A 27,908-nucleotide genomic window follows, 5' to 3' on the forward strand; every position below is an offset into this window, starting at 1 on the left:
CATGTACTAGCCTTACGGGCCCGGTGCATGTTGGCCTGCAATGTGGTCTTTGTAACAGGCGTTATTCTGTCTGCCCGACGTGTGCCCATGCTTCCATTTCTTCGCTTCCTTGCCATGCGTCCCGTGATTGTGAGCTTCTCTAGACTATCTGGTGCGGTTCTGTTCAGTTATAGCAATCTACTTACGCGAACAAAAATATTTGAACCCGTTTTTATGCTCACTAATTATATTAGACCCGTGTTCAGATATTTTTTGTTCGTGTAAGTACGTACATATTTAGATTTAACTGTACTGCATGTTGTAACTTACTGTATTTTTTAATTACCTGATATAAATATTTTATAACAAAAATACGGACAAGTACGTAAGAAATAAACTAGACGTGAAGAGTCATACCGCTAATACTTTAATAGCAATGTTGTCAGTCCCGCCGGTAAAAAACAATATTATTTCAATCGCAAAATATATGCACTTATATAAGACGACCTATTCGCAGACGGGCAAAATGATTGTTAACTTAGTGTGGGTAAAATCTTAGTATAAAATATTGATCGTACTCCGCATATAGGTACCTACTATTTGAACTGTCCATTTCTACCTAACACCTATTACCAAGCGTTGCTATTCCAACTTCCTCCATATTTTCTTATAAAGAAAACCAATTTCCTGCAAACCACAAATGCAAGTTGCATTATAATCCCCAATCAAGGGGAGAATTCTTTTATTATCTTTCAAGAGAGAAAAAGTCGTATGCGCCGTGAATTTTTCTCTATATTTAGCCAATCTTGAAGAAGGTAGTATTATTTCCTACCCTCTAACGAAGAGGGCGGGGTACTGGTAATTCTATGGGATAACTTAGATGAGGTCTGGAACCCTTAATAAGGTGCGGACGAGAAGGGATTTGTTTTAAAATCGATTTGGTGAAGTGACAAAAGTTTTGTCAAATAATAACACTTTGCACCTGAAAAAAAAAAAAACACTTCAGTGTTATTTTTTTTTTAAAGGTACGACTGTGTTTTGGCTTACATACTACTGTAAATATATAAGTCGTTATTGGATATTACGCCGTCTACCGTGTTAATTGTATGTTTATAGTCTTTATCTTTGCGCATTAAAAAAATAAAAACAAAATCTACCCTCAAATGGCTCCTCAAACCAGTTGAGTTGAGGGTAAATTAAAATATTACAGGACTAAATATGTAAGGATGTTAAGTCAGACGGCTTATTATGCTTCCATTTTTATCACTTATCCACGTGGATAAAACATATGTTACTCTCAAACTGACATACTTGCCAAAGCGTGACGGATACTTTATCCACATAGATAAGTGATATAATTGGAAACATGATACGCCGGCTTAGGGACAGGCTCGCTTGGTACTGTATTTGGTTGTTTAACCAGCAAAATATATCTGCTCGATAATGTACCCATCCGTAAATAGGTACCTAAAATTTTAGAGCATAGTGAAACTGCTATGATAATGATATTACAGCGAAGAAGATTTCAGACGAATAATTTTTATACAACCCACGTTTCAAAGCCGGCACCCACAAAAAATGCCGCCAAAAATATATCACAGTTTTTATAATAGACACCTCATGTCATAAAGAACACCTCTGACGTGTAAATTTCGAGCGTACTTAAACAGGCTGTCCGTTTTTCAAGGAAATAGCGGGATAAAGGAGGGTAGTGGGTGGCCATAAATTCAGGATGAGCGAGACTTGTTCACGTCACTTCTGAATAAAGTTGTTGCTTAGGCCTACGCGATGTAGGTTCCTGTGTGAGGTTATATTTTAGACGCGGCGGCATTTGAACTTTAAAATAATGTTAAAATTAGTCAAAAAATGTTTTTACTTAATTTACACTCATTTTTATTATAGATCTAACATTTGGCGTATGTTATCATTATTTTAATGTTCCAACTATGTCGTTGGAGTCGGTAAAAGTTATGGAATTATCTTAGAAAAGTCAAAACTCAGAAGTATACTTCAAAATTTTACTGAAAGAAGTACCAGATTCGGAATCCTGCTTACTTCTGCGAAGTTCTTACAAATTGTAAAAGGCGAAAAATAATTTTATATCCATATTCGATCAGACGCAACAGAGAGCACGTTTCGAATAAAAACATTTAAAAATTTGGAACGGAACCGTTTAAGTTAGTGAAAAATGACGTTTTGTTAAAAAAAAAACGCCATTTTTAATTCTGGCAGATCGGTATCACAGCGCGGTGACATCTTATTCACATCTAAGGCAAAAAGTTCAAGTAACCGCCAGTGTGTAAGGAGAGCTATACAACATGAGACTACAGAAGCATAAACTCACAGTATCAGCCTAGTTTGACATTTACACGGTCCTGACAGTGTCGCAAATGTTCGACGATACATCCTGTACCTCTACCATGAATAATACGTTACACGATAGAGTAAATGTCAAGAATCCTATATGTGTTTTTTTTAGGGTTCCGTAGTCAACTACGCTACCCTTATAGTTTCGCCATGTCTGTCTGTCCGTCCGCCCGTCCGCGGATAATCTCAGTAATCGTTAGCACTAGAAAGCTGAAATTTGGTACAAATATCAATCACGCCGAAAAAGTGCAAAAATAAAAAATGGAAAAAAATGTTTTATTAGGGTATCCCCCCCCCTACATGTAAACTGGGGACTGATATTTTTTTTCATTCCAACCCCAACGTGTGATATATTGTTGGATAGGTATTTAAAAATGAATAAGGGTTTACTAAAATCGTTTTTTGATAATATTAATATTTTCGGAAATAATTGCTCCTAAAGGAAAAAAAAGTGTGTCCCCCCCTCTAACTTTTGAACCATATGTTTAAAAAATATAAAAAAAATCACAAAAGTAGAACGTTACAAAGACTTTCTAGGAAAATTGTTTTTAACTTGATAGGTTCAATAGTTTTTGAGAAAAATACAGAAAACTACGGAACCCTACACTGAGCGTGGCCCGACACGCTCTTGGCCGGTTTTTTTAAGTGAAACTTTTATTGCGACTTCCAACTGACAGCGCGTATCACTCAAGCTAGGAACATACTACGCGGACGTCCGCCGTCGCGCGACCCCAGACGCGGATCTAGACAATGAAAACATACATTAACCGTGCAAACTATCGGTCGTCGGTCGTGGACGTGGCCTTGAGCGCACGGGCGTCCGATCGAAATCTGTCTCGCTGGATGTTTTGGTTAGCCGAAGCCACGTCCCGAAGACCGTGCACACTGATCGGTCGCGGTCGCGCGACCGCGGACGTTCGCGTAGTATGTTCCTGGCTTTAGTCAGTGTTACGTTGCGCAACGTAACATTGACAGCACATCACTTTTTGAATCCATTCGTATAAACCATGGTGGTCCAGTGGCATTCATGGTACATTTTTGCCTTCACGCTAGCATAGTTACTTTCTAGGTTCGATCCCCGGCAAATGGAAAACTTTCTGTATTCATTAATTTTATTGTATTTAGCTATCACAAATTATGTTACGAAGTTTCACGAATTCCGCGCGGAGGGATTCCACGCATTTTTTTTTTCAAGTGAGCATAATATAATTTAAAAACGTGAAAACGTTTGAGCCTGCGGCCATCATTTTATGTACTGTATTAATAATCTTGAAATAACAATGCATGGATTAAATTAAGCGTAAATTCTTGTAAAGTTGACAAACTTATTATTCATCTGTTACTTTTTGTTAACCGTCTCTGTTCATTTAAAGACTTAATTTGAAGAAAAAAAACTACTTAAAAAAAATGTACAAGTATATTGATGGCATTGATGTAGACACAAAAAATAGTTTAGATGCCTTAAAAAAGTACCTATCTTGACAAATCGCTTTGTATCCCTGTCATGCCTGCTAGGGTTGCCAGTTAAACTAAATGTTATAAATTCAGATAGCTTTTGTTTACTAGGGATGTTTATTAAGAAACAAATACCTACTTTGTATTTGATACGACTTGAATATTAACGAATGTTTTTCTTATAATATGAATTATATTAGGAATGATTAATGTAATTATTATTTTTAAAAGTGTGACAAAATATTTATTGTACGCAATAACGTCAAGTGTAGGATAAAAACTGTAAACACATAGTGACATAGGTATATAAAAAGTGACAGTACCTACCGTAAATCCTGTATATATTTGCCTGAGATATCTATATGTATTCGTCTTCCGTTATAAAAGTCGTAACAACCGCATATTTATTAATTAACTTAGTAAAACTAGTATTTGACTAAGTAAAAATTAATCATCTTTAGTCAATTTTGCGGAACCTGCACTAAAAACTAGGACGTAAAACCTAATTTCTACTTTTATAAAGCCAGACTACCTACAAGATAGGTAACTCAAACGAAGATACCACATTTTTCGGTAGGTACCAAAATACACCGTGTTTTTTTTTGTTTTACGTTAAATTCGGCACGTCGTTAGGTTCATTATCAGGAACCAATGGAACCATCCTGTATATCACTTTTAGTTAAGTTCGCAAAAAAATTTTTTTCATCGTTTTCATACATAATAAATGAATTTATTACTGTGAGAGACCCTTAAGAATGATATTCAAGTTAGTGTCAAGTGATTGACGGCACATGTCAAAACAAATAACATTAGGAATTGGTAAAGGCTGTCACACACGTGTTCAGTAATTTATTTAATTTTTTTAATAACTCGATAACCTTAAAAGTGAAGACGCTTGTTTCTTAGAGAAATTAATAGTATTTGATCTAAACAACCTTCCCTTAAAGTTAATGTAATTCAATAAAAACAGGGTGTACATTTATTCTACCTGCGACAACCCTACTGTTTATCACGATCCCATGTTTTATCATCGCTCCGATCGACGAGCTTAGGGCGATAATCTTCTTTAAAATTAGTCCCTTCATTGTACAGATTTCACGCACCGACTGGTTTCAATTACTGGCAACCCTGAGGCTGGAGTTTTAAATTTACCATTGCAACTACTTGACAATTTGCAATAGACGAGCTTAGCAAGCGAATTTGTGATTTGTTGTTGGGATGGAAAGGTGATTTTAGAGAAATAGGATGAGTGTAAATAATGGTGTAAAAAATGTTAATGATTGTTTATCCCTCGGGAAAAATTGCATGCCTATGAGATTTTTATGTACAAAGACTTATAGTTTTTTCGTTTGAATAAATAAATACATCATAATGAGTTAAATTAATATTACTTATAGGATATTCTTACATTAACTGTGCCCCATGATAAGCTCAAGTTGTGGGTTCTCAGGTAACGATATATATAACACACAAATAAATATACATAGAGAACATCCATGACTCAGGAAGAAATATTATCTGTGTTCATCACACAAATAAGCGGGATTCGAACCCAAGACCGTCCTTTGAAGGCAGGGTCACAAATCACTACGCACTTTCCAGTCCAGTTCAATGTCGCTTGCGACTTTTATATGTAAAATCTCTAAATCTAAAATATTTTGTGACCTTGTTGTAATTACTTTTGTTGTAATTACATATTAAACATGTTAAATCGGGTAACTCACCTAAAATTGTCGAAGATCGCTCGACATGTCTGCCATGAAGTCTGCGTCGGGATACGGCATCGCGCGTGCTCAATGAAAATGCTCCTCGTTACGGTGTGAAACATGTCGAGCTTCAGTGTCTCACGGTAGTTTTATTACGTTATAATTATGTTGACAATTGTCTTTCCTCGCCCGACAGCAATATTTCGCTAAAAACTGCTTATCCAACAAGTATATTGACGCTGATAGTCAATCTTGTTTACCGACCCTGAATAGTACCTAAATAGCCAAGCCTTCAGAGATAACATACACTAGAGAAATTTCGACGGATATCTCGGCGGTCGAGGTGGTGTACTGGTGTAGCGGTTTAGCACGTCAGCCGCGTTAGGGCTGGGTTCGATTCCCAGCTGCGCCACCAGCAGAGTGGGCTTGATCGCTTTTTCTTTAGTGTATGGTATCTAGTAGATACCATACACTAAAGAACACTACTATAAACTGAAGTAGATACTATCTACTTCAGTTTATAGTACCTAAAACTAAATACTCAACTGTCAAGTGCCTATGACACAATACGGTGAAACAGGCCACTGAAGAATATGTACTTTTGTCTCTGACTTTTGTAGTGGTTTAAAGCATTTGATGGCATGTTGCATTTTGATCATCGAAACAAAACTGATCGACTGATACCATTAAATATTTGTCATGTAGTTGAACGAAACTTTAACATCTGGTTTGGTACAACCAACCAACGGTGAAATTCCAACTTTAAAATACATCAAATATTTGCTATTATAGATTGAATATGTCAGTTTCAAAAGGAGACCTTTTTGTTTAAAGAAACTTATTGACGTGAAACTTCTAATGCGACTATCAACTGACAATGACAGGAGCGTTGCCAACTCGAATTTTGAAATAGGTACCACTTCCTATCTTCATTTCCACATTACGAAGTTTCACTTCTTTTTCTGACACTGACACATCCGATCAATACCGTAGGTAACTAGAGCGTATATTTAACGTATCTTAAAATTGGAATCAGGCCGAAAGCCCAATCACAAAATCAATCACCTTAGTCACGCGTTTTCCGCATCTTCAGTTAACGTCATTAGATCGTCGGTCGGTAATTGCCTGCTGCAAAAAGAGCATTAAACTGTCAATGTGTTCGATCTACAAAAATCTTGAAGTTAGAACTTGTGACGGATATTCTTGTGGTGAATATTCACGAAACAATTAATTCACATTATTCTTTTGCTGTCTTCTATCAACAACAGCAATGCCGAAATGAATTACACACATGATTTAGAAATTACGAAATGATTTCGACCTCAGCAGCTGTGACCTGGGTGGCCGAGCGGCAACATGCATCTGCCGCGATTGCAGAGTACGCTGGTTCGATTCCAGCCTCAGGCACTGGATGCCTTAACCACTTTTTCTTTCATATGTGTAATTTATTTCGGTTTTAATTTATATATATAGTAGTGTGACTACTTTAAGATAGCACAAGTTGAAATATTTTCAATGAAATATAATTTGACTTGTGTTAATTTGGTTTTACAATGCCAACACAGGTCCTTTACGTATTTAGTACTTACTGTTGTTAAAACATAATCAGACACAGACAAGTACAAAAATAATGACCAGCAGGCGTAGCACATTAGTGTGATAAACCTTATCGCCTCAGAGCGTTATTATTGCACTTACAAATAGTGCAAAAAGGACGGCTTAAAGTAAAATCAATATTTAGTTTTTACGCGTCACGTTGAAGTAATATAGCTTAAGTAGACCATAAAACCGCACGAATCACTTCAATCAGGGTTCCGTACAAGATTTACTAAAATTTTAGAAATTCTTTAATGATTATTATTGATTATTGTCAAAAGTGCGTTATCTCATGTTGCCTAGGCCACAAATGCACCTATGTGAGAATTAACTTTTTGTGTATCTATTTATTTTTATTTTCCTCCGTTCGTTTTTTGTTTTCATACATAATAAATTTACAGAATATAAAAGTAAGTGCCAAGGATCTGACCGCACATGTCAAAATCAATAACATTAGAAGATAGTTGTCATTCACTTGTTGAGTAATTAAATTTATTTTTTGAATACCTAACTCAATAACAATAAGAGAAGACACTAGTTGCGTAGATAAATTAATTATATTGACCTCAAGTACCAACCTTCAAAAAATACAGGTTTTATGTACGGAACCCTTAAATAAGACCATTTTGTTCTTGACTACCATTCGTACACTACTTGCCCATTTAGCGTTTTCTAGAGCATTTCTAATGATTTACTATAACGATAGTAGTTTATATTCGAAATGAACATGAACCTTAAAGATATGCCCGAAATATACAACTTTATTTCCAAACAATAATGGTTACTTTCGTATGAAAAGTTGTATGTAACCCACTTGGCCACCGATAAGAAAAATGCAATAAAATGTTTTATGATGGTTTAATACAGGGTGCGTAGCCGAATGGCACAAACGCTCACGAAACGCTCACGAAACGAAACGCTCGTAGATACCTATCTCTATCGCTCTTGCGTATTGGCGCGACAGAGCCAGACTACCTTTCGCGGCGTTTCGTTTTCGTTTCGCGTCGGAGAAATGCCATTCGGCTACGGCACCTGGCCAGAAATAGAGTTATCGAATTATTCATGTTAAAATTGGTTCTAAATTAGGGTAACGGTATTAAAGTCGTGTTTACAAAGTTTTATAACTTGGTAATGGTGACGCATTATACCTAAATAATAAAATTAAAATTTTGAAAATATCCCCGACCGATTTTTATGAAACATGGATAAGAACACTCCTGACTAACTCAGCTTTCAAACAAAAAAAAACTAAATCTAAATCGGTTCATCCGTTCGGGAGATACGATGCCACAAGCAGACACATACACATACAGACAGACAAACAGACAGACAGACAGACAGACAGACCGACAGACACGTCAAACTTATAAAGACCCCGTCGTTTTTGCGTCGGGGGTTAAAAAAGAACCCGTAAAGCAAAAATAAATAAAAAATAAACGAATTTACGGAGTCCTACTTTAAGCTCAAAAGGTGTGTGTTGTTTGTACTCAGACAACAATATTCATACTTCCATACTAATATTATAAATGGGAAAGTTTGTGTGTCTGTTTGTTTGTCCGTCTTTCACGGCAAAACGGAGCGACGAATTGACGTGATTTTTTAAGTGGAGATAGTTAAAGGGATGGAGAGTGACAAAGGCTACTTTTTGTCCCTTTCTAACGCGAGCGAAGCCGCGGGAAAAAGCTAGTAAATAATAAATAAACTCATTTACGGAGTCCCACTGTAAGCTCAAAAAGTGTGGATTGTCTGTACTCAGACAACAATATACATAGGTACAAAATACATACAGTGAAACCTGGATAAGTGAGACTTCAAGGGACGACCAAATTTGTCTCACTTAAAGAGGTATTCCACTTACTCAGGGCCTCAGTTAGTCAGGTATAAATAAATGTCTGTCTCATTTATACAGGGTAGCACTAATAGAGGTTAGAATAGAGAATAATGTCAGTTACAGAGGTGATAAATTAGGTGTTTTGCAAACATTGTGGTAATTATTTAATTGTATTCTCTAAAAAGTAAAGGTAAACAAACAGACCTTGTCGTTATAAAAAATATAAGACTCGAACGTCATAACGTTTTATGACTTTTTTATTATGAAAGTTATTTTTTTTATAACTGTTGTTTTTTAGTCACATTTTAGTTTTTATTTCGATAGTTTTAATTACTTAAAATAAATACGAAAATCCTTAAACTTGCCTAAACACAAGTCGCGTGATTTATGGTTGGACTAAGAATTACTGAGTAAAAATATGGTCAATAAGTCAGCTTCAAAAAAATAATTTATTTTTTTGAAGCTGACTGTATGTATACCAATACGATTTTGGAAGCATTTTTTCGATATACATGATTTACAATAGGTACTCAAGTTGTTATTTTTTATAATCACATAAGTACCTACATCGAAATAATGAAATGTAGGAAAATAATATACTTTCATTGAAAACATTGCAAACTGAATATTATGTAGGTACTTATCATCATGTCTCAATTTACGTGGAATTTTGTTGTCTGAAATAATAGTACTTATTAACATTTTACAAAATATTAGGGAAATAGCATTATCAACAGACTTGATTTTCCGTTTCATTTTCACATGCAAAAAAAGTGGCGATTGACTTTGATAATTATGTAGGTACAGTCGACTACACAGAGATGTATCCACTTTTTCACCTTATTACCTTATTACAATGCAATAAGGTGAAAAAGTGGATACATATCTTTGTAGTCGACTGTACATATTAAAATAAGGTAGGGTAAACTTGCCTCATTCAGTGACACGCCTAATTCGGTGAAACAACCAAAAATCGTCTTTCGGAATAGTGCTGCATAGCTTGTATCACCGAATTAGGCGTGTCACCGAATGAGGCGAGTTTACCCTACACATCATAATTTCTTTTTCTTTTTACCCATCAACCTACATCTACGAGATTGAATCATGATTCACGAATAATTATATTTTGCGAAGGGCAGCTTATACAAAATGGCGGTCGTCGATTCAAAATGGCCGCCGCTTAAGCCCTTCTGTGCGCCTGCGTAGAACGCATCCGTCTGTCTGTCAGTTTGACAAACGATGCGTCGTGACAGTTAGCCGTATTCGGTCCGTAACAAACTGAGTCATTAATGAAGAAATACTTGTTTCTTTCGATGGAGGTACACATATTTTCCTTGTAACTAAATTTGTGAGGTAGATAATTTATTAGAAATGAAAATTTTGCCACGGCTCATGAGAGCCTGGGGTCCGCTTTGATAACTAATCCCAAGATTTAGCGTAGGCACTAGTTTTTACGAAAGCGACTGCCATCTAACCTTCCAACCCGAAGAGTAAACTAGACCTTATTGGAATTAGTCCGGTTTCCTCACGATGTTTTCCTTCACCGAAAAGCGCCTGGCAAATATCAAATGACATTTCGCACAAAAATTTCGAAAAACTCATTGGTGCGAGCCGGGGTTCGATTCGAACCCGCGACCTCCGGAACGAACGTCGCACGTACTTACCGCTAGGCTACCAGCGCTTTCATATTATTACGAATATCAACACTAATTATGTCATTATTACATTCATTACCTACCTAATTAGTGACTGGTGACTGACAATGTTGCAAGTAGGCATTATGTTTTGTTATTGTAATAGGTCTGTACAAGCAGTATACCAAACATTTTATTATCATTAACCCAGATCCGTTCATTGCCTACAAAAAAAATACATTTCGGGATACTTTGCGTCGCACAAATTTCATAATTCATAAAAATTAATAAATTTTAATCAAACTAATTTTCGTATAGTCCGTCGCTAGAAACAACTCCCGGTTGCCGACAATGCCGACCCCTGGCCACCTTATTAACACAATTATGAACAAAAACTTGCTCACTGATTCCAGGGGTCCAGAACCTTTTAGCTGTGAATATTAAAATACCTATTTTGTAACAGGTGATTATGATTGATTCGCCCGAGGCTTACTTCGCCCGGGATATTAATTAAGGAACTAATGGAGTATAGAGAAAAAAGATGGTGGTGCAGATAAGCGATGACCTCGGGTAGCGTCAGTAGAAAAAAATGTTTTATTGTGTACTTTTTGTATTGATAAATAATTAAAATTCTTATTAGAAAATTTATCACAATATCACTTTTTTATCTTTATGTAATATTGAAGTATTTAAATAGGCATTGGTTTGATTTGTAAATACTTATTTACATTTCCTACTTTAATTATATTGTATCTGGTCAGTGGAGGGAGTGCCACTAAGAATAACAACTAAGTCTTTAAATAAATATGAACGCATTTATGTGTTTAGTATTTTGGGTATAGATGTTTTTATATTCTCCTTTATTTATCTCTTTTCTTAGATTAGGTTTTTTACAATATGAGTATAAAAGTAAAATAAAATAAAACACTTACAAAACAATATAAAACATATAAACACATTATAAAAAACCTAACCTAGGGTGCCGCCAGCAGCGGGGCAGGGCCCAAGCTGCCGGTGGTTAGGGCTGCAGAGAGAGGAACCGTCGGACTATCCGCGCCGTGTCCAAGATCACCGCCTTCTGCATCTGACCCTTGATCCAACCACCTAGCGAGAGTCTCTCGAGATGTTGGTCGAGACTCTTCGCTATGAGACCGTTCGCTGAAACGACTATCGGGACAATGATCGTCGAATCAACATCCCACATAGCGGTTATCTCGTAAGCCAAGTCTAGATACTTACTGGACTTGTCCTTCTCGGCTTTCACGAGATTCTCATCATGGGGGATGGTGATGTCGACGAGCACGGCCCGGCGTTGCGATCGATCTATTATGACAATGTCAGGCTTATTGGCTACAATAGTCCTGTCAGTGATAATAGATCGATCCCAATAGAGCGTGGCACGACCATTTTCGAGAACTGGCGCAGGTATGTACTTGTAGTACGGTACTTCGCGGTCCACAAGACCGTATTGAAGAGCAAGCTGCTGGTGAATGATCCTGGCTACGAGATTATGCCTGTGCAAGTACTCACCGTTAGCTAGATGAGAACAACCGGAGATGATATGCCTGAGTGACTCTCCGGGACGGCGGCATGCCCGACAAATGTCGACCGTACCGTCCTTCAGGATATATTTCCGGTAGTTGTTCGTCATCATAACTTCGTCGGCAATTGCACAGGCAAAACCCTCGGTTTCTCCGAAGAGGTCCCCGAATCGTAACCACTTCACCGATGCGAGCAGATCTACATCGGGTCCCGTGAGGGCCTTGTAGAACCGCCCGTGTAGCTGCTTGCTCTCCCATATCGCCCTGCGGTCCGCAGCACTTAGTACCACAGGTTTGCGCCAGTTCTCTTTCGCCAAGGAGAGCGGCGTGAGGTTTCCGTCCACTGCCACAACATCACGATGCATCCCACACTCGTTGTTAAGGAAGTAATTCCTGATTTTATATTATTATTATTTTATATTATTTTATATTATTATTCCTAATTTTATATTATTATTAATGAACTAATTTGAAGTCTGTGGAATAACAAGATAGTTTTAATCAATTATCTTCATTCTACGAATATGCGATCACGACAGAAGCTTTTTTTTAATATTATTTTTTATTTAAAATATAAGAACACCATACAAAAAAATTTTTCAAGAAAAAAATACCATTATGTAGGTATTTTATTCTATAGAAAAATAAACATGTTAGCTAAAAAAACTTTGAAAAATATAACTTTTTCATCTTCTTCAACTTTAACTTATATGCCAACTGTACCTGATTCATAAAGGCCCGTTCACACCACGTCGACTTATTAACTGCCAGCGCGTATGAGAGTCGTGTTACCATTCATCAATACACTAAAACAAAAATGGATTCCCATTCGTTTCCATTTTTAAAATATTATTTTTGAAATAAACATGATGTTTTACACTTAAAATTATAGAAGACGATACATTACTTGATGTTGAGATTACGAATGCTTTGAATATTTTAAATTTATTTAATCTTACGAAACTTTAATATACTTTAATATTGTTTGTGAATTGCTTAATCACTTTTTACATACACTTTTTTTTTGGCGGCAGTTAACATAGATAATTTAGCTGAAAATCCCCGTTTATATGGTGTAATTGATATTTATTTATTAATTAACAACTTACACGACTTATAGGTAGACTTTTAGCCGTAGGTATTGGAACAATGCGATACGAATGATACGATACAGATTTTATTATATCTACTACATATACAAAACAGCAATTAAAACAGGCTATATTTTTGTAGGAAAATATAACAGGAATCGCTCCATTGTGTAAAAGAGACAGAACAATACACAGTAATACAGGGTGGTTTAGCACCATGTACCTTCCCGGGAATATAGCGTTATATAAGTGCAGCAGATTAGATTGGTGAAGGTTGGAATGATAAATTAAACAAAAAATAAAATTAACAAATTCGCCAATTTTAGGCCCTGGTGATAACCCTACATGCACATACCATATTGTTAGATTAAAGGATCGCAATCGGGAAATCTCGGACATTGTTTACATCATTTCCGAGCGTTGACATTAATACACTGATGTATGAATGACGCCATGTCAAATACTTAAATGAAATAATGGCAAAAATATGATTATTAATCTTTATTACACACTTTTAACCATTTTTAACACTATTTTCACGTTAACATCCTACGGTGTTCAAATGTTCTTCCATCTTCGTAGGTAAATGCATGATGTCCCGTGACGGTGTAGCACATGATATTTAATATTGTATGTAATTAATGTTTCCCTGGATTCCGGCGACAATACCGCAGTATTTTTTCATCAAGTCTAGCTGCAGGGCCCGCGGGTTGATTCGTTGGTCATTTTGTGCTTTTTCGTGATAAGTTTGTAATCGAAGTGACTAAGTATATCAGAAGCACTTAACATTTTTTTCTATGCCCAACCTGATGCGAGAGTGGATTTGGTTTGTTCCTTTTGTTAATAATCAGTCACATTACAGTTCCATTGCAGTTTCACGTAGAGTAAATTTCAATAATCACGATGTTTTAACATTAGGCAATTTTAGTTGAATAATTATGACATTAGGTGAAATGACAATGACAATACCTATCATTTCAAGCGTCAAACATCTTATCAATTTTCGACCACGCAAAGAGTTTCGCTAGTCATTGAAAATGTAACCTATTAATTTTGCGAACCAAATAACAGTTAAGAACTAGGTCATGCATGAAAAATGTTCGCCCGGCGTTAAAAACATTACATTATATCAGTCTAAGTAAGATAAAAATAACTTTTTCATGATGAAAGAGGTTGCGATATCATCTTTAATTGTCTACGCCTTTCATGTTTATGGTTAGTAGTCAGTGGTTGTCATATCTAATGTCACTTGAACAGTTTTTTTGTTGATATTATTAAAAATACGTATGTAACATAAGCATTCATCTGATAATTACACAAATGCCACAAAGAGAACGGTCCCTGAAAATCCTGCGACGTTTGTTACCGGTGTCGGAAACAGATCCAAAATGGTACGGCATCAAATTAACACCAGTAAATGTTCTGTCATCTAACGATTGTTTACAAGAAAGGTCATTGACCCTGTCACCTGCTTAGGGTTTTCACCTAGTACATTTTTACAAAAATGTTGGAAAGGCTATAACTTGAAAATAGTTAAAGTAAATTGTATAGTTTCTAGGGGGAAAATGTTGTCCTAAGGCTACACTATCTCCCATTTCCCGAAAGGATCGTCGTCAAATTCCAAGCTGTATAGCGGTGTCCCGCTTGCACATCTGAGCAACATCTAGACAACCTGCACATTTTATGAGCAAAGCAATTTAAAAACACAAATTTACGACTTTATTAAAATACAAAATAAAATAAAGTTTTGCGTTTTATTGATCGCAGCGCACCGTGAAATCAATCGTAGCGTAAAATGAACGTGAACGGGACACTTTATTACTCGTATTAAAAAGATTATTGCAAATTGATTGAGTTACTTTTATAAAATTGGTTTTTATATTTTACGGTTTCACTGAGTAAGTTTAACCAAATTATTAATGTATAGCAACCTGTCTCAATTCCGTTTACTGTCGGCACGATTCGTAGTATTATTAACCCTTAAATGCATGAATTTTTCTTTTAGCGAGATATTAATATATGTGATAGACAATGGTTTTCTGACTCTGGGAAAAAAAAAAAAATTAACATCGTTTTTTATACTAAATCATTGTTAGAAGTTAAATAGGCCAAATCTTATTTATATAAATATATCGTAAATGGAAAGATTTATTTTAAAAAACTGACTACTATTAAAAAGGTACACTATTTGTGAAACCTCTATGATAAAATGTTTAAACATAAACTAATTACTAACTTCGAAAAAATCAGCCTAAAACACATACTAAAAATAGCCATCGTCCTGTTTTTTCACACTTTTTCGCCATTTCATCTTAATCCTTAAATAATAAATAGTAAATCGTTATATTATTTAATTTATTTAATTGTTTATTAAATAATAATAAATAATGAATAATAATTAAGCAATAAATGTGATTTTGGATAGCTACATATCGAGCCACGGGCCATCAAATATATGATGCATATATACACACCATGCATTAAGATATCACCAATATTAGCCCGAGAAATGAGATCCTAGATCGGATATATCAGTGTCAAAAGTGACGATTTTATTTGAAGACACGTTATTTTAGATACTAATACACATAGATATTCCACTCCATATCGTATCTAGCTAGTATTTGACGTATCTTGATATCATCTTAATGTTCGAATTGTGCCGTAAGGCTCTGAATACAAACCTGAAAATTCAACTTTCAGATAAAAAAAAATTTCTGCTGTATTATGTTAAGTATATTATGTTATTTATACATATCAATATAAGAACCTACAAAAAGTTGCGAAAATAGCATCGAAAATCGTCAAAGTTCGCCTACTTTTGGTACATTTGCCGAAATAGCCGCTAAAATACCGAAAATTTGCGATTTCTAACTCTATTTTCGCAACTTTTGGTAGTTTTTTGTAATAATATGTATCAATAATGTATACTGAACATAATACTGCCGAAAGTTTTTTTTTATCTGAAAGTTGAATTTTCAGGTTTGTATGAGATTTTCAAAATTTCAAACCTAATGCCAAGATGTTGATTAAAAAAGCTGAAATTTTGCACAAAGACTTCATAGACTAAGGGTCATTGATTGATAACTATTAGGTTTGCTAATTCCAAAAAAGTGTTTTTTTGATCCACCCTACTGAACATACTCGTAAGGAAAGCACTAATTACTGAGTTTCGTTTCTCAGTCAAAGATGGTCAAAGATACAATTTCGTTGACATCCGCCGAGCGGGTATCTTATAAGACGATTTTGTTTAACGATTATTTTTATATGAAACTCTAGACTCAATATTATTATGAACAATTACTACAACAATAAGTTGCTCTGATAATTAAGCTAGATTAAGATCATAATATACATATATGTAATGAACTATTCATAAGAGCTTGTAATTAGGCCTACATGAATAAATATATTTTTGAGTTTGAGTTTTGACGAAAGAGGATTCACACAGTCCCGAAATCGCCTTCGTACACAAACGTTGTTATTTAATTTAATTTAATCAGACATATCCCATCTTTTTTTTGTACGATTTGACCCAATTAGATAGCACGTCATATCCTATTCACAAATACATTTTATATCTATAGTTACGGTGTCCTACTTGAGAGACCTAAGGTCCCGTAGCTCAGGGTTCATCTAGTAGAAACTCGGTTCAGCTTTAGGCTTGACTTACACTGAGAGAAATGCGATGCTTTAGAATTTTGATTGGCTAAGATTATAATTTGTAGATACAAAAAAAAAATAAAAATAGTCAAAAAATACATAAGTAAATTAGGTACGTACTAATTCCAAAATTAATATTTTTAACTTATTCAAACTCCTCAGTCCTCGTGTACAAATATTTGTACATATTCCAAAAATTTTGAACTTAAGTAATATTGATCCGAGTTACTAAACACTTTGGAATACCTGCAATGAACCTGCTATAAATTCTGTATGAAATTATCTGAAATAAAAATATTTAAACGGTATACCCTATGTATAATATGTATCACGTGTATGTTTAATGTACTTACATACTTAAATTAAAATTTATGTAAAATGTGCCCCGTGTGGTAACAGGCTAAGAATTGCAGCACCCCCTTTCTTGGGCTAGTAACCTGTCAATGCAATAATCACAATTTTGTTTTCTGTCAACCCGTTATTTGCTATGAATTTAATTAAGTTGTTCACAGAAATCGCGAATTGAGGTAACTGGTGACTGAAGAGCTGGCGACTTCCTCGCACAACGTATCAGCATTGCGATACAGCGAGGAAATGTCGTCAGTATCCTTGGTACAATGCCTCAAGGGCCTATTTTAGACATTAGCTAGCTTTTAAGTTTAGTCTTAGTTTCTTATATAATTATGTAAATATGTTCATACAATACAATGCAATACAAATACTCTTTGCATTTTTTGCACACCTCAATACAGGAAACAATATAGTAAGTATACACAACAACTTAAGAGGTAAAACAAGAGGCGGTCATCGCTAAAGAGCGATCTCTTCCAGACAACCTAAATCCTTCATGTAAATAAAGATATTCAAAAATAATATTTTTATTAAAAAAAACATAATTAAAGTGAACCACATACATCGAGTGCCCGAAAATTAAAGAAAGCTTTTTCTTTTAAATAGGAAATAAGCAACATAGACCAAAGCACAATATATCCTCGCTCGCTCTGTGCCAAAGGGTCGCCTATAACGTGCAGTAATTTGCGGCACTTTGGTGCATTACCTCTACAATGACTGCATTGTATTATTGCGCTTGACATGCACTTACCATGATCAAATGCTTTTAGAGAAGGAAATATTGGCTAGTGGTCTATATTAGGTCACAGTAAGTAAAAAATAAATAAAAATAAAATAAATAAATAAATATTGGGGGACACCTTACACAGATCAACTTAGCCCCAAACTAAGCAAAGCTTGTACTATGGGTGCTAAGCGACGATATACATACTTAAATAGATAAATACATACTTATACATAGAAAACATCCATGACTCAGGAACAAATATCTGTGCTCATCACACAAATAAATGCCCCTACCGGGATTCGAACCTGGGACCGCGGCTCAGCAGCCAGGGTCACTACCGACTGAGCCAGACCGGTCGTCAAGCATAAAAATACTCCTGACTTACTGAGGGAGTTAAATTAAAGGTAGTCGCCACTGCTAAGATAACAGAGGCTGAAGGTACGAGTAGATTGGTGTCATCATCATCATCATCATTTTGACGACCGGTCTGGCTCAGTCGGTAGTGACCCTGCCTGCCACGCCGCGGTCCCGGGTTCGAATCCCGGTAAGGGCATTTATTTGTGTGATGAACACAGATATTTGTTCCCGAGTCATGGATGTTTTCTATGTATATAATATAAGTATGTGTATATTATATATATCGTTGTCTAAGTGCCCACAACACAAGCTTTCATGAGCTTACCGTGGGACCTCATTCAATCTGTGTAAGAATGTCCTATAATATTTATTTATTTTATCCTTGCGTTATCCCGATATTTGCCACGGCTCATGGCAGTGATTTAAGAGACAAGTGACCAATCACAATAATTGCAATAATATCCAATTCACACATCATTGGCATCACAGGCTTAAATAAGGTACTTCCATTTTTGCAGTACCTAAACACATTATGACACACAGACAACACAATATGAGATGTGACTTTAATTTCGTGTTTAAAAGCCGAAGTACTTATTTATAACTGAAGTTCCCACGTTTTGAATATTTTCAATGCGGAACTCATATTTACTAGGGTGCGCTAACGCTAGTTCTAACTTCTAATATGGAGTGCACACTGCGCACCTCCGCATTAAATACTAAGCAGCCAATAAAAATATCTTACAGGTAATAGTGATCTATTACTTAGGTAGGTATCTAGGTATGTCATAAATGTTTATTTTTTCTTTAGGCACACATTGCGAACTTCATTTTAAAAATAGGTTTTCTTATTTAAAATTATTTCACTATAGGTTGGCATTTGGCATTCTCTATCAAACTTTTAGTCTAACCTTCTAGTGGTTAACCGCTAGGTAACAACCTACCTACGATAATGCGCTAAGTACCTACGTCCTAGTCGTGATTCAGGTGTAAGGTGTAAAATAATGAGACATTTTATATCGGTTGACCTGTCCAAACAGTTGCACAGGCATTCAGGTCTTTCTCGCCAGGATACAAGCGGACCATGTAGCACTCAAACTAAGCAAGAGTAAGAATTCGTTGCTTATTTTTGACAATACAGAAAACAGACGATTGTCCTTCAAAGATTATTATCCTACCGAGTCCCTCGGACCAGGCGGCATGCGTACTAATTTACCCAACGTAAATAAGGCCCTCAGGGTGCGTAGCCGAATGGCACAAACGCTCACGAAATGCTCACAAAACGAAACGCTAGTAGATATCTATCTCTATCGCTCTTGCATATTGGCGCGACAGAGCCCGACTAACTGGCGCGGCGTTTCGTTTTCGTTTGGCGTCGGAGAAATGCCATTCGGCTACGGGGCCAGGGCCTTGTATTTAAAACGTGTAAGTGAGCAGCCTGCAGTGTACCCTGCCCACAATAATGCGCTATCTATCAACGTCGGCGTCGCCCGAGGCGTGCAGGTGTCATATTGACGTATTGAATACCAATACTATTGGCACTCACAATTTGCCATCTCGCTTGAACATTGGCGTGACCTTAGCCTACATTATGGGTGTAACTGAAATAGATGTTCGACGAGAAATGAAAGTCACAAAGTATATCACTGTTATTAAATTGAGTGGCTGAAATTCGACGTCGAATATATATAAAGGTACTCTCAACTGCAAAACTGAATGGAGAAATTATGAATGAATTACATACATACATATAATCACGCCTGTATCCCATAAAGGGGTAGGCAGAGCACATGAACTACTAAGCTTCAGTGCCACTCTTGGCAAAAAACCGGCCAAGAGCGTGTAGGGCCACGCTCAGTGTAGGGTTCCGTAGTTTTTCGTATTTTTCTCAAAAACTACTGAACCTATCAAGTTCAAAACAATTTTCCTAGAAAGTCTTTATAAAGTTCTACTTTTGTGATTTTTTTCATATTTTTTAAACATATGGTTCAAAAGTTAGAGGGGGGACGCACTTTTTTTTCCTTTAGGAGCGATTATTTCCGAAAATATTAATATTATCAAAAAACGATCTTAGTAAACCCTTATTCATTTTTAAATACCTATCCAACAATATATCACACGTTGGGGTTGGAATGAAAAAAAATATCAGCCCTCACTTTACATGTAGGGGGGGGTACCCTAATAAAACATGTTTTTCCATTTTTTATTTTTGCACTTTGTTGGCGTGATTGATATACATATTGGTACCAAATTTCAGCTTTCTAGTGCTTACGGTTACTAAGATTATCCGCGGACGGACGGACGGACGGACGGACGGACGGATGGACGGACGGACGGACGGACGGACGGACGGACGGACGGACAGACAGACATGGCGAAACTATAAGGGTTCCTAGTTGACTACGGAACCCTAAAAAGGGGTTGAAAGAAATCCAAATTGTGACATTGCAGTGACAGGTTGCCGGCCTCTCGCCTACGCCACAATTTAACCCATATCCCACAGTCGACTTCAGCGACGTCGAGGGGGGGGGGAGGGCATTGTAACTAATCCATTTTTTCCATTATTACACATTATGTTGAGTTCTACATATGTATATCCACTGAACACACCTACCGTGGACACTATTTAATAATGCAAACACATGTAACCGGTGGACACTATTTAATAATGCAAATAATGTAAAACATGCAAGAAATGGACCCGTTATATTGGCCCCCAGTCGAGATTTGCCACGCTGTATCTTATGTGCTAAAAGTGTAAAGGTCTCAGAGTGGGTGACTTCAATAAGACCTTGAATCTTGTATAAACTTTGTATTATATTGTGAATTAAACAAATAGCTTACATTTTTGTGTGGTTCGCTACAGAGCAGCGTTCAGAGAGAAAGAGGAAATTGACAGTGTTGCCACACGCAGGAGGCGATAATATTTGTTAAGTAGGCTTTACACTCTAGGATTTATTAGGTGTGTTTCACACAACAAGTTCAAACCATCATTTGCATTTTTTGGCAAAACGCGAGAATTTTAAGTCTGATATTTGTTTCAGTATTATAGTACAATTTGTAGTTATTTATCCTTAATTAATTTGGCTTATTCGTAAATATAAAAGAAGAAGCTGACTGACTGACTGACTGACTGACATATCAACGCACAGCCGAAACCGCTGGTCCTAGAGCTTTCAAATTTGGCACGTAGGTTTCTTATATAGTGTAGAGGAGCACTAAGAAAGGATTTTCCAAAATTCACCTCCTAAGGGGGTCAAATGGGGGTTCAAAGTTTGTATGGGGAAACAAGATTAGTTTGACTATTTTATTCGAAACTTCACAGGAAGATTCCTTAAGACATATGACTGAATACGTGTTTCAGGTTTTTTGAAAATTTAACCCCTAAAAGGGTGAAAAGGGGGTGATAAAGTCAAAATATCAATATGGGTATCGTTTTTATGGTTTATCGGGTCGCTGATCATGATAAATACAACGTTTTTAAAATCTAACGAGGCGGAAGTGAAATACCTTCTCCCCTGTTGTGGTGCAATGGGGTTTAATTATCAAAAAAATATATAAAAGAAGATATTGACTGACTGACTGACATATCAACGCACAGCCGAAACCGCTGGTCCTAGAGATGTCAAATTTGGCACATAGGTTCCTTATATGGCGTAGAGGAGCACTAAGAAAGGATTTTTCAAAATTCTCCTTTTAAAATGGTGAAATGGGGGGTTCAAAGTTTGTATGAAACTTCACAGGAGGATTCCTAAAGACATATGACTAAATACATGTTTCAGGTTTTTTTCTGAAAATTTGACCCCTAAAGGGGTGCAAAGGGGGTAAAGTTAAAAACACAATATGGGTATCGTTTTTATGGTTTATCGGGTCGCTGATCACGATAAATACAACGATTTTAAAATCTAATGAGGTGCAAAAGAAATTTTCTCCCCTGTTGTTGTGCAATGGGGTTAAAATATCCAAAATAGCCATAAGTATAGGTTTAGTTTTTATCTTTACTTCTGGTTCAAGAGATTTCAAATTGACACGGAAGTTCCTTAGAGGAGCACTAAGAAAGGATTTTTCAAAGTTCACCTCCTAGCATGATAATTTGACAGGGGCAAGGACAGGGACAGGGACAGGGACAGGGACAGGGACAGGGACAGGGACAGGGACAGGGACAGGGACAGGGACAGGGACAGGGACAGGGACAGGGACAGGGACAGGGACAGGGACAGGGACAGGGACAGGGACAGGGACAGGGACAGGGACAGGGACAGGGACAGGGACAGGGACAGGGACAGGGACAGGGACAGGGACAGGGACAGGGACAGGGACAGGGACAGGGACAGGGACAGGGACAGGGACAGGGACAGGGACAGGGACAGGGACAGGGACAGGGACAGGGACAGGGACAGGGACAGGGACAGGGACAGGGACAGGGACAGGGACAGGGACAGGGACAGGGACAGGGACAGGGACAGGGACAGGGACAGGGACAGGGACAGGGACAGGGACAGGGACAGGGACAGGGACAGGGACAGGGACAGGGACAGGGACAGGGACAGGGACAGGGACAGGGACAGGGACAGGGACAGGGACAGGGACAGGGGCAGGGGCAGGGGCAGGGGCAGGGGCAGGGGCAGGGGCAGGGGCAGGGGCAGGGACAGGGACAGGGATAGGGGATGGGGATAGAGATAGGGATAGATAGGGATAGGGATAGAGATAGGGATAGGAATAGGGGACGGGGACGGGGATAGGGATAGGGGAGGGACGGGGACGAGGACGGGGACGGGGACAAGGATAGAGATAGGGACGGGGATACGAATAGGGATTGGGGTCGGAATAATCGGTCGGCAATCGATATCTTGGCAGTGTAAAATGCAGGCGGCTCAGTGGGAAGGGATTAAGTAGGCATTGGCGAGTATCCTGCATCCGTAATACCTATTACATTCAATGTGCTGTAAGAAGATCGTCGTTTGCTTGCCTTTTATATGTTTACGTTTGCAGGAAGTATAAGCAAAATGGAAAAAATTGTAAGCGATAATGCAAGGAAGTACTTTTTACCCTACCGACCATAGCGTCGAGATACTGGCTATGTGGGTTGTATGAAGTTTCCCCAGTATAAATATTTATATAGGTAAAATACATACATATTCGTACCTACTACCTAAGCTGTGGTCGCTGTGTAACAATTCTACAATCATTGCAAGAATTTCATTTAAAACAATAGTAATATGTGTAAGGTACAGTCAGCCAAAAAAGTGGTTTACCACTTTTCAATCAATAGAGTCGAAAAGTGGTAAACCACTTTCTTGGCTGACCGTACAGCAAATAGATCAGTTATAAAGTCCCCCCCCCAGTCGACGAGAATTGTCCCGCTTTACCTGAATCGAAATAATCGCGGACAGACGTACCTACAAAGAAACCTACGGATCCAAATGAAAAATCTTATTTTTTGTACACGTTTCAATAAGAATACTTTTATTACGCGGGCGAAGCCGCGGGTAAAAGCTAGTTCGTAATATACGAGTAATTATGTGATCTCTGTTTTATTTAAATGCTTACAATTGGGTACAGTGGTAATATGTTAATTATTGCACCGACCACAGCCCCCTAAACCGCATTATTCATGCTTTCTGTGCCTCTTTCGTTTAATTCGTCATTGGAATGTTGTTTGATTTTGTCATTAGGTATTTAGGACGGGAATATAATAGTAGTATGACTACTTAAAATACAAATTAACACCATCACTGCGGCAATTAACGTAATTAACCATACTTCGTAAGAAGTCCCCTACCGCAGTGAACATGTTAAAAAAAATTCTATGAAAATAATTTTATTTGTTCTTAGGGCCATAGAACATCTCTACAAAAAAAAACACCGAGAAAATTGTGGATAGGTCCGTTTTTTTGAGACCGGTGCCCTGTAGGTTTAAAAGCAGTGATTTATAAACACCTTTTCCAAGACGGAGGTTTTCCCGTTAGGAGTGGTCAGAACTGGCATTTATTCCCTGTTAAAAGATATAAAAAGTCAAGTCAAAATAGGTATGTCAACAACTTTACTCTGTATCGCATCAGTCATATTATTATGAAGGACACCGAAAAGAAAAAGAATATGTACTACTATGAATATGTACTACTAGCTGGCATTTACTACTTGAGGTTACTGCAAATGTATTAAATATAGGTGTATTTCATTTGCAAGTAAGCGCGCCAGGCGTCATCAGCGCGAGACCTGTTCGCCACGGGTACTGTACACTTCACCTGTCAGAGGTTGTGGTCGTGTTTGTCGCTCCCGTATTGGCACAGTCATGAAAAACGTTGTCACCTCACTTGACACTGCTGGTATAGTCTATTGTAGACACAAAGTCCTATGATGAATACGATGATGAGATGATTCATTTGCAAGTGTTATATTAATAGAAACATTGCTTGTACCCATGCCATACCAAATCATTTATAACAAAAATTTCGTGTCCAAAACCAAACGTTTGCTAAAATTCCAATGCAATTTTTAGCAAAACCTAACACTTTCACAGCGCTCGAAGCAATTAACCAGTCTTTCAAAATTCGAATCCTGTAAATAAAACCCAATATACCTATGCAAATACACAATAACGGTAAACGTTTAAACCGGCCACTCGTCAATTTGTCGGCCATACATAAATGCATGAGGCGAGCATACAATGTAGCCCCGTTTTACACCTACGTGTAGAGGGATTGTGTAGCTTAAAAATTGAATAAATGGAAATATACCACGCTTTTACATATTACGCGGTTAACACAATCCGATGTGTGAGACAGACGAGTATATAATAATTATTGTGCAATTAAATGCGTTAAAAAAATGCTTTTATTTTGAATGAATTTACGCATGTCAACGTTGCGACAGATTAATCATTTGGTAGGACTACTGTCTGCCGCCATACACATGATGATTTTGCCTTTAGTCAAGCGCTATAGAGTCTTATTTTAGAGGTATATTAATTTTCTTTTCATTACGTGAGGCGCTTTAGCTTATTATGTATGTATTTGGCCGAGTGCAATATTATAATCGGTAAAAATCTAACTAGATGTAGGTACAGATGTAGTGCGAAAAGATTTGCCTTCGTATTATTACGGAAACGTACGAACGTGTCATGCTATTTCAGCCAGTCTCAGTACAAGATGTACTGACATTGACTGAACTAGCATGACAAATACGAACGTTTCCGAAGGAAACCCTTTTCGCACCAAATCTGTATTAACTTGAATCCTTGTAACCAAGCAAGATAATCGTGTTCACTTAGAAAATGGCTCTTTGCGGTAACACAAAAATTGTTTATTCACACATATGAACAGTTGTTTATGCAGTGAAAACGCGTTTTCCCGAGGTAAAAGAGAAAACATTTTTTTTCTACTCCCGTGCTGTTATTCGTCATTTACAGTGTCGTGTATATGTAGATCTTTAAAACCCTATAAATAAAAGATGGCAGCCCCCGGTTGGCTCTCCGCACGTCCACGCATACGTTTATAGCCTTTAACACATTGTTAGGAAGCCTTTAATGGATATAGCGGGGGTGCGCGGGGAGCCGGCCGGGGGCTGATGGCGGAGCGGGGGAGTGCGAACGACAGCGTTAACTTTTTTTTTTTTTTTTTCTTCTTTTATCTGCCATCGGCTATGCTTAGCCATAATCAGATTTTTTGTGTATATATTATAAGTTGGAGAGGTATTCCATTAAACACTCTCTCATGATGTTCCTAGAATTTTATCTTCTAGTGCCTCTGGTCCAGACGCAGTATCTCCCATCTTTTAAGCATGCTCGGGTTGTCGTTAGTGTTCACCAGGTCCCTCGCAAGTTGGTTTGTATGTTTTTTCAGACGTTCTTTGTACTTGATACAATATCTGTTGACCTCCTCTTTTATAGTTGGCATTTTTATGTACTCATGTATTTCTGTATTCTTTGCAAACCACGGTGCACATGTCACAGCCCTCAGGACATTGTTCTGAAACCTTTGTAGGATTTCGAGGTTTGAGTTACTGGCCGTTCCCCAGAGTTCTATGCCGTATGTCCATATCGGTTTTATAATGCATTTATAGATTAGCATTTTATTTGTTAGTGTAAGAGCTGATTATTAACTTGAGTGAAGGAAAAGAGGGGAGGCCGACGCGTCTAAATATAGGAAACACGTATAGGAAACAGTTATTCTAGAAAACTATTAAAAAGTAAGTGCATGGTCGTAGAAAAAGTATTGTATGCAACGGCGTTTAACTGAGTCAAAAAATATTCGTGGCGTCTTTATTACCCACGCCACTCGCCTTTTTTGATCTCTTTCAAACGGCGTAACTAAGTAGTAGTAGGAGTACCTAAGTCAGATTAAATTCCATTATGAGTTTAATTACACACAAGTTTCTAAACTCTTGTTTTTCTTTCTCGTCTGTGCTGTCTTGAATAGCACCAACCTACACAAGTGGCCACTAGGTGAAGAAATGCGCTGAAACGCATAGAAGTGGCTGCACGCAAGCTGAACACGCGACCTACGTGCCTCCTGCCTACGCCGATTATGTAAAAACTTTTTAAAATTGAAATGATTCCCAGGGAGCCGGTAGCAGCAATGTGCTAGGTAGCTCCCGATAGCGATATGAGGGAGTTCTATACCTAGCAGTGGACGTTCGTAGTTGGTATGTAGGTAATGCCTTGTCCATGACATGACTCTAATTTTATTACTAAAATAATTAGCGGGTAGCCAAGTAGTTTATGTTCCGTAGTAAACGAAAAACAAATACCTAATATATATTATGTCATAAATTCATAATGAGTAACTTTTACAATGACAACATTGGCAACCCTAAAGCTGTGTTTTCACTTAGTGTTCTGAACAGTTCTGAGCGAGCATTCGTTCGTTCACAACGCTGAGCCAGCGCCTTTTGTACCACGACACACGTTTCTTTATAATTTTATTTCTTTGGTTAGTTAAGTGAAGCGATGTACTCTCATTTCTTTTTTCCTGTTTATTGTAAGCCTTTATATGTTGTGTTGTGGATACAAATAAAGTTATTTATCTATCTATCTTCCTGCACCGATAAATGTATGGAAGTCAAGTGTTTTCATTTGCGCACGAGCGAACGAATGCTCGCTCAGAACTGTTGAGAACACTAAGTGAAAACGCAGCTTTATAATCTACCAGTTTACATATCAGACAGTCAGCATTGTATGAAACAACCAACTTTGTTCGCAATTTCCCATAGATGTATCAAGTAGCTCAACGCGTAAATTGGTCTGGAATGTGAATGATACTTAGCTGTAAAATGTTTTTTTTTTGTTCTGTTGATTTCGACGCAGCGAGCCAGTTCCTGCCGCAGCAAGTTGAAAGCTCGGCACATATTTTCTATGCATAATTGCAAACCGGCGCGCACAGCACCTTCAATATTCCGTTACGTAACAATGCTTTAGTCCTAAAGCCTAAGGTCCTACCTGTAGTAGGTACCTATATACAGTTGGATTAAATGAATGAAATAAATAATGTTTAACAACTTTTTTTTTAGTCGTGTTGCTTGCGCAGTAAATATTTGCAATTTTCAATTTATTTTGACACCATCCCTAAACAAAATAAAGCTCGCTTGAAAATAAAGCTAACGAAACAAA

The sequence above is a fragment of the Leguminivora glycinivorella genome, chromosome 8, assembly GCF_023078275.1.
Source record: "Leguminivora glycinivorella isolate SPB_JAAS2020 chromosome 8, LegGlyc_1.1, whole genome shotgun sequence".
Classification (NCBI taxonomy): domain Eukaryota; kingdom Metazoa; phylum Arthropoda; class Insecta; order Lepidoptera; family Tortricidae; genus Leguminivora; species Leguminivora glycinivorella.